The 9,469-nt window shown below is 43.1% G+C and overlaps 1 long non-coding RNA gene across 1 annotated transcript; it reads right to left on the minus strand.

Moving 5' to 3' along the window:
- Positions 1–1,270: 1,270 nt before the first annotated feature.
- Positions 1,271–9,103, minus strand: LOC146050296 (uncharacterized). The gene is made up of 2 exons (XR_014466291.1): positions 8,401–9,103; positions 1,271–3,990 (listed from the first exon to the last, which is right to left on the minus strand). It is a non-coding gene; the product is annotated as an uncharacterized LOC146050296 (long non-coding RNA).
- Positions 9,104–9,469: the final 366 nt, after the last annotated feature.

Raw genomic sequence — 9,469 nt, forward strand, 5'->3', positions numbered from 1 at the left:
CCCCCCCCCATTGCTCACCTGGTCACCCTCCTGCATCTCGAGTTGGTCCCACTCGGCGTCTCCTCGGTGCAAATTGCACAGTGCAACCTGCAGAGCACCAAGCCTGGGACACCGGGGGGAGCTCCCGGATGATGCTGATCGGCGCTCTGCGGGCTGCCCTGTGTGGTGTGTGAGCCGCCGAGTGGGAGGCAGTGTTCAGGCGGGGCTGGCGCTGTGGGCAAAATAAGCTGCCCGGGCCCTTCCAGAGGCCGGGGTCCAGGACAGCTGTAACAACGGCACCCCCTGTCGGCGGCCCTGCAACCACCACATTACCATCATTGCAAAGTGGGGGCGGGGCTATGATGATGACATTTATCTCAAATCGCATCACTGGAGTGCGCACCTTTCCTCTGTGAATGGAGATTAGTGGAGATCAACTTTTTGGGGGCTGGGAGTGCCACCACATTTTCGTGAGCCTCCCGTATAGTAGCCAAGTATGATCCTTACACATATCTACTACAAGAAATGAGTGTCCACTTGCTGCCTCATATATCCCAGCCCTTAGCAGGTGGCATTATGACAAGATAATGATTGTTATAGACATAGAAAGATAGAATGTGATGGCAGATAAGAACCACTTGGCCCATCTAGTCTGCCCCTAAACATGTATTGAAAAGGTGGTTAAAAGAATCCCAAAGCGCTATTTAAGAGGATCAGCCAATCGGAGTGCACTGGGATTCTCCCTAAATCCCGTATGGTAAAGAGCACTGTATATAGGTGCTTGTCTTTGCTAAATCAACATGTTTCGAGAACGTTCTCTTTCTCCGGATCCTAGCTTCAGTGTGATCTTCCTGGGTTTTAAAAGGTATAGCTCCACCCCTTTCTTCCGGTTCCGGTGGGCGGGATTTGGTTACATTTTTATTTTTGAGAACACAGTGTTTATCATACGTGTTTACAAACATCTCCCTCCAACCTCCCATTGTTAGGTCCTCTGAAAGCGGAACCGGAAGTAAGGGGCGGAGCTATACCCTTTAAAACCCAGGAAGATCACACTGAAGCTAGGATCCTGAAGGAAGAGAACATTCTCGAAACATGTTGATTTTGCTTCAGTGTGCCCCTATCTACAAGCCAAATCGGGAAGTGGGTAAGTGTCTGAAGAGAATCGATCATACGCCGATGTATCGATTGTCTGATCTATTAATTACCTTATTTGACCTCAGTGTGAAGACCCCTTAGAGCTCCGTGAGAGTGCAACCTCATATGATATGACCAGTAACGATGACCACAGATACAAGGTTGAACTCTGATTTAATGATGACGAAAACAACATATTTATACACAACAAACGACGCTGGTTCAATTACATGATTGGATAATATTTGGTGCAGAGGTAGGGGAATAACAACATAGAGGTGGGGTGGCTTATACGTCGCCTTACAGGGGAGTAGCATTCGTTAGTTATGAGAAATCACAGAATGTACTATTCCATAGAAGTTACAAAGTACAGGAAAGCAAGCGAGTACTGGAAACAAGCCAGAACATAACTTCTTGAGATAAGCGGGAACAAAGACTATTAACACAGAGAAACAAGATGGCTGATTAACCCTTCACAGAGAAACAAGATGGCTGATTAACCCTTCAATCCCCTCTTAGAATCAATGTCCTTTTTAGACAATTTGATTCTTATAGATGGCATCTTGTTTGGTACGGTGAATTTTGACATATTCACCATAATCTTCTGGTGAGGGAGGGCTTTTGGCAAGATCAGTGTACATAGCAGGTGTTACATTATCCAGGTACTTGGAACCAATCTTCTTGCATATGGGAAAGACACAATATCCTACTATCATAAGTACAATAATTACAATGAGGATAAATATGCCTATTTGTGTTAGTGCGTGTTTCCAATCATTTAACCATCCGAACCAGCTACTCCAGGGGTCCGTGATACCTGAGTTCTTCTTGAGTTCGATGGATAAATTTTCTAGATGTTTAATAGCTAGGGTAGTTTTTCCATTAGGACCTGTGTTGTCTGGGATATAAGTACAGCATCCATTAATCTTACCTATGTACACACAGGTTCCTCCTTTCTCGGCAAGCATCATATCTAAAGCCATACGATTCTGAAATGTCATTTGTGATGTAGCTTCCAACTGTTCAGCAATACCTTTCAAAGCGTCCCTAGTATCATTAACGAAGCGCTGTTGATTATAATATATGTAATTTATCCAGTTCACATTTTTATTGATGGTTACCTGGGGAAGCAGGGACTCGAAGCCGGCAGCGACCTCATCACGAGCCTTAAATTCTTTAGGAACTCCCCGGGGAACACCAATAGTGTCTATGTATATGTGTGGATCGAAGCTTTCCTTTGGAGCTTCTCTTTTGTTTCTGGAGTTTGTGGTAGGTTTATTTGTGGGAGGAGGCTCAGACAAATCGGCTGGGAGAATGTGTATGGGCATAATGATCTTTGCCAGGGCACACTCTCCTTTCCAAGGATTGTCCAGCTTTGTCCTGAGTCTCATGTCTCCACAAATAAAATAAATGTCTCCTAATGATTTTTTCATGGTGGGTATACTGATATGTCTTCGTTCAGCACAATACCCATCAGGAAACAATTTCAGATCTACAGTGTTTTGTGCAGTGCTGTTTGAGTAATAACATGTATAATTACCAGGATAAATGGTTATGGTACTACCAGGATTGGTATTCTTTACCATTATGGGATATTCTTTCTTCCATTGTTCACATTTGGTTTCTTCTACAATAGTATCAGTATACAGGCTAAAGAAACATTTATCTTGGTCTGAAGGTATGTGTATGGGCACCGTACCCAAGTGGGGTCTGGATTTTCCACACACATAACAATCAGTTTGATTAACTTTACGTGCATTATATTTCATCCATTCTAGCCAATAATTTACGTCAGATAACCCAGTCTCTATGGATATAGTGTCTTCGTAAGTGGGGTTGTTAATGGCTAACATTTCATTAAAAGTAGTGACATGTGGTTTAAAGAATGATGGTGGTGTTTTAGGTTTTACAGTGGTTTTGAGGGCGGTGTATTCTGGGTTATCATACATGTCTTTTAAATGAAATCTTCCCCTTGGGCCCCCGCTTTCTCCTGATTGATATTTACCCATGACATATAGTCCGGCATCGCCGGGGGCCGGGTTTTCTAGGTTAATGATAAATTGGCTATTGCAAGTGCCCTTTTTTCGTAGGGACATACGGGTTAGTAAGGATCGACCATGGGACCATTTCTGGAGGCCAACATCGGGGTGATATCCCCAGTTTTGGCTGATATCAAAGGCAGTGGTATCTGCTCTAGTGTTCCACCCAACAGCCCTCCATGAGTTGCAAGAATCTCCCCAGTATTTGCTGGTGACACAGATATATACATGACTTACTGCGTGTGGAGTATGGTGAACATTGCACAGCCATGGCAATGGTGGTTCTCCTCGGTTGCCGCCTTGATTATTTGAACAAAGTACAATATCACAATAAGAAAATATAAAAGTAACGACAGTTGTACTAGAAGAATTATACCAGAAGGTAAAACGTCCATCATTCTGAGTAATATCAACTTCAGCAAAACAGTTATAAAGAACAAGCCCGAGTAAAGTCGCTAGGGCTAAGGTGGAGGGAATCATGTCCTATGTCGTTGTCCTCGGCTTCAGAATGTTGTATTTCTGATTCCTCGTCACTTCCAACCGGCAGTTCTTCTCCAAGTTGGAGGTCAGAGCCACTGGCCCTCGTTATTACCTCTCTCGTCCCGTCTGTGTCAGTCTCGGGATCGGTGTCGACCTCTGTGTTGACGTGTGGTGGAGGTGGAATTTTCTTCACTCTGGATGCATGGATCCACGTTGGTCCTTCGTCGGTGAGGACAGCCGTTCTGGTAACCGCGACCACTTCTGTTTCTGGACCGTAGGTGAAATCTCCTGGATGTTTATTTCTGGGTAGGATCTTTACAACGACCTTGTCTCCAACCCTAAATGGGTGAGTGGGTATCTGTGGATGAGAAGGATTCTTAAAGATAACATTTTGTTCAACTTCATTAAGTTTCTGTATTAGGGATCTGACATACTCTTCTCTTATTATTTCTAAGTCTCCTTCTGTGGTAACTAAAGGGTTCTTTGCCCAGGGAGTGGGGAAAGGTCTGCCCATCAGTACTTCAAAGGGGGAGTAACCTAGAGTCTTTTGTGGAGTCATTCTCTGTGGGTGATATGGAATGTGAAACTTCCATTCTATTTGCAGTGCTTTGACTAGTTCTGCTGTGACTTTGGCTGTGAAGGCTGAACCTTTATCGCTATTGATTCGGAGCGGGCATCCTCAGCGCGGAATGATCTCTCGCGTGAGTATGCGGGCTACTGTTTTTTGCATCTTCTGATTTAGTGGCATATGCTTCTGGCCACCGAGAAAACATGTCGACAATGACCAGGGCATATTCCTGTCTTCCTGCATTATTGATATGTGTAAAATCGATTTGCAGGTGAGTGAATGGAGTGGTTGGGTATTCTAGGTGCTGGTGTCTTGCTTTGTCTGGGTTATTTGGGTTGTTTCTGAGACATATTATACATCTACTGATGTATTGTTTAATGAGATCTTTTGCATTAGTAATGTAGAAATCATTGGAGAGGAGTAAAGTAGTTGTTACTATATTATGGTGTCCTACTCCGTGGTAGTGTGCTATGAACAATGATGCACTGGTTTGGGGTATACATGGTTTCCCCTCTTTGCAGATTAATCCAGTCCGTGGATTCTTCTGCAGTATTGGATATGTCCAATCTGATAGATCTGAATTAGAGGCAGCAGCCTGTAATTCTGTCAGTAGGTATGTATCATCTAACGAAGGAGGCGAGATGACAGCAAGAGTGAGGTTATATGTTGCTATAGTGGCAGCACGTTTAGCAGCGGTATCAGCAAGAGCGTTGCCTTTGCTGATATCATCCTTTCCTCCAGTGTGTGCTTTACAATGAAGGATGGCAATTTGAGATGGTAATGTAATGGCGTGTAAGAGATCTGTGATGAGTTGCGCATGTGATATGCCTTTCCCATCAGCGCCAGTGAAGCCTCGGCGTTGCCAGATCATACCATGATCATGAACAACTCCGTAAACGTATTTGGAGTCTGTGTAAATTGTGACAGGTTTGTCTTTGTAAATGTGACAAGCTCGAGTGAGTGCAATGAGTTCTGCAGCTTATGCTGACTGTAAGGGAACTGTCTTTGCTTCAAGGGTGGTGTTTGGAAGTTTAACCACTGCATATCCTGCCTGGTACGTGTTGTCATTGGGACGGCTGCAGGAGCCGTCAACAAATATTATGTCGGCATCGGGGATAGGCACAGTCGACATGTCTTGTCTGGGTGAAGTTTCTGAGTCAATTGTCAGAGTACAGTCATGTTGAGGCGGCGCCTCGTCGTCAGGTCCTTTAAGACCTAAAAGTGCGTTTAGTACAGGGACAGGTCCTTCTGTGTTTGTTGCGTATTTTACAGTGAGAGAAGGGTTCCCTAGTAGGAGTACTTCATAGCCGCTGAGTCTTTGGGCAGACATGTGTTGTGTGTGTAGACCTTTGAGGATGGAGAGGACATTATGTGTGGTATGTAACACAGTAGGATGTCCTAATGTAAGTGATGTGGACATCTCAACAACCATTGCACAGGCAGCCAGTGCTCGAAGACAAGCTGGCATTCCTTGCACAGTGACAGGCATTACCTTTGAGAAGAATGCGACTGGGCGCATTTTGCCTCCATGAAGTTGGGTCAGTACACCCGCCATAGTTGTACATGTGTCCCTTGCAAACAAGTGAAATGATAACATATAGTCCGGGAGACCAAGCGCGGGACTCTGTACTAACATTTCTTTCAATTTTTTAAATGCAGAATACATTTCATCTGACCATTGTATAACCTTGGGTTTGTCTTTGAGTGTGCATTGTCTCAAGATATTATCATAGTAGGAACAATCAGAGATCCACTGTCTGCAGTAACTTACCATACCCAAGAAAGACAACATATCCTTCTGGGTAGTTGGGGTGACCAGGCCCAATACAGACTGTATGCGTTGTGGACTGATTTTTCTTTCTCCCTCAGAGAGTACAAAACCCAGGTAATTGACATGCGTTTTACACCATTGCAATTTTTCTCTTGACACTTTGTGTCCACATTCTGCTAACCAGTTTAACAATGAGATTCCATCTAACCGGCTGGTCTCCTCGGTGACACTACAGAGAAGCAGATCATCTGCATACTGTAGCAGGACAGAACTATGGGGGGGGTGCCATGGAGCCAATGTGGCTTGGAGGACTATGCTATAGACCACGGGAGAGTCAATATAGCCTTGGGGTAAACGACACCACATTAATTGTTTACCTTTAAATGAAAAAAGCAAAGAGTAATTGGGTCTCTGTGTCAATAGGAATACTTGAAAAACGCATTTCTTAAAGTCTATGACACTAAAGAAAGCTGCGTTTGCAGGGATGGCTGAGATGAGTGAATTGATGTCAGGTACTATGGGTGCAATAGGAACAGTCTTTTGCAGTTCACCATCATAGTTAAGGGAACATAGAACACTGGTAGTGGCCCCACTGTCCACTAGGAAGGACAGTTCCTCATCATCTACATATAATGTGATGAGGGGAGAATCTTCCCAGTGAGTAGTGAACTATACAAAAGATGGGATACCCTCCTCCGGGCCCCGTCAATGGGTAGGGTCGGTCCAGTCAACTCTGAAACGTACATGGTCTTGAACTGATGTTGAGTGTGGTCTGTATGGTCCCTGTTGGGGTCTGGGAGTGTAAGGTTGTTGTGGTTTCTGGGGAGGGAGTGGACAGTCCCTAGCCCAGTGTGTATTCCGGCCACAGTTGAAACAAGTAGTCTGTTTATGAACTGCGCCAGTGTTGTTGTAATCCCTGGTGTATGGTGGTGCACGAAAGGTTTGGTTCTGTGGAGGCCTTAAAGGTCTCCTGTTACTTTGTGGGGGTCCCCTATTTTGTCTATTGGGCGGACCCTTATTACTGTTCTGGAAGTTGTGAGTAGAGGAAACTGCAGTTTTCCTCATGTCAAAACAACCAGCTGATTCTTTCTCATACAAATAATCACTGAATTGTGGGCATGTCTCGTTAGGTAGGGGAGGTGGATATGTTACAGTCTTTTTACTTTGTTTTGAATCCATGTTTATGTACAGTTCTATTATGATTCCGTGTGAATGTTTTCCACTTTTTGATTTGTTGTTGATGACTATAATCTTCACTAAGATCTATGAAGTTTAGAATCTGGCTACTTTCTGGTAATTGTTTTATTTGTTCAATAGATTTTGGACAAATAATGGGATAGGTGAAAAGATTGATTGGTAGATCTGTCACGAAGAAAGGATAGAGTTGATCAATATTTACTGGTGATTTCTGTGCGTAAGTGACAACCTACTATGAGGACTGCCTCACACACAGTGCCATTAGAGAATGTTTTAATTGTGGATTTAAATCTTATCCTTTGTTTGTTGACAGATACCAATATTGGATAATATTCTGGATTCTTATACCACAATATTAAACTACTTTGGCAACTATTGCAATTTCCTATCGGTGGACATTCATAATCTGACATGTAATATGAGAGCGTGAAAAGATTCAAAGTGTATTAGATCAGGGGCACCGTCACAGAGAGGCAGGTAAAACCTGTTGCAGCAGACTGTGAGGGTTAGTCTTTATCCAAACACTTATAGAATCATGTATTCACTTTAGACATCTCATAAATTGTTATTTATATATGGTTTGTTAGTGGAACCACAGACTGTCTACGTGACAGTGGATAGAGTCTTGTTGTTATGTTGCTGAGAACTGTATGTGAAGCCTCACGTTGCGTTACTCCGAGAAGGAGAGCATAAAGTCCGCAAGTCTGTTGGCATACAGTAGTCAGATTAGACAAATGGTGAAGTTATTGTGCGTGAACTTACCAGCCGCACGGTTTACAAGGAAATACAGATATCACGAGTGTGTATACTCACCAATCACACAGGGATATTGAATGAAAGAAAAACTTATACTTTAAGACAATACAATAAAGACAATTGGCCAATAAAGAATGGGCGTTCAAAGTGAGGTACTATTTAGACTAAAGACCCCAGGTCTCCTTCGTACTCCAAGTACGGCATCTGATCCCAGATCAGGTTATGTGCACAAAAATAGAAGACTTTAACTTCTATGATAGAAGACTCTAACTTCTATATAAGACATTCAACATACCCCAGGCATGGTGTCACAGGTTCAGGATCGAGTATGTCCGTAACCTCACAACAGATTCAGGCAGACTGTAAAATCTTTATGACATCTGTGTAGGAATGGACCTCGCATCCCGGTGGCCGAGCCCCCACTTGAAGAGAATCGATCATACGCCGATGTATCGATTGTCTGATCTATTAATTACCTTATTTGACCTCAGTGTGAAGACCCCTTAGAGCTCCGTGAGAGTGCAACCTCATATGATATGACCAGTAACGATGACCACAGATACAAGGTTGAACTCTGATTTAATGATGACGAAAACAACATATTTATACACAACAAACGACGCTGGTTCAATTACATGATTGGATAATATTTGGTGCAGAGGTAGGGGAATAACAACATAGAGGTGGGGTGGCTTATACGTCGCCTTACAGGGGAGTAGCATTCGTTAGTTATGAGAAATCACAGAATGTACTATTCCATAGAAGTTACAAAGTACGGGAAAGCAAGCGAGTACTGGAAACAAGCCAGAACATAACTTCTTGAGATAAGCGGGAACAAAGACTATTAACACAGAGAAACAAGATGGCTGATTAACCCTTCACAGAGAAACAAGATGGCTGATTAACCCTTCAGTGTCTATGAGACGAGTTTACATGAGACCGGATCCGGATCTCTGTTCACGTGTTTAGACACCTCATAAAATCACGAACCCACCACGAACTTTGAGCTTTTTATATTTTTGTATTTTAATCATCACTGTATCTGAATAATCCTTATGAAGATAAAGATACCTTGATAGATGTCTTTCTCCTATATCAACTGTGGGTACGGGCGGTGCCAGATTAAGGTCCACATGGGCCTGTAGCAGAAATGTACAAATAGCCTAAACCCCATACTGTCTAAAGAAACACTGCACGCTGCTTGTGTCCATAATAATCCCCACGGTACAGTGGCAGAATCTTATATACATAATAATCCCCACGGTACAGTGGCAGAACCTTATATCCATAATAATCCCCACGATACAGTGGCAGAATTTTATATCTATAATAATCCCCACGGTACAGTGGCAGAATCTTATATACATAATAATCCCCATGGTACAGTAGCAGAATCTTATATACATAATAAATGACCACGGTACAGTGACAGAATCTTATATACATAATAATCCCCACGGTACAGTGGCAGAATCTTATATACATAATAATCCCCACGGTACAGTAGCAGAATCTTCTATACATAATAACCCCCATGGTACAGTA

The sequence above is a fragment of the Crinia signifera genome, chromosome 12 (genome assembly GCF_055691185.1).
Source record: "Crinia signifera chromosome 12, ASM5569118v1, whole genome shotgun sequence".
Classification (NCBI taxonomy): domain Eukaryota; kingdom Metazoa; phylum Chordata; class Amphibia; order Anura; family Myobatrachidae; genus Crinia; species Crinia signifera.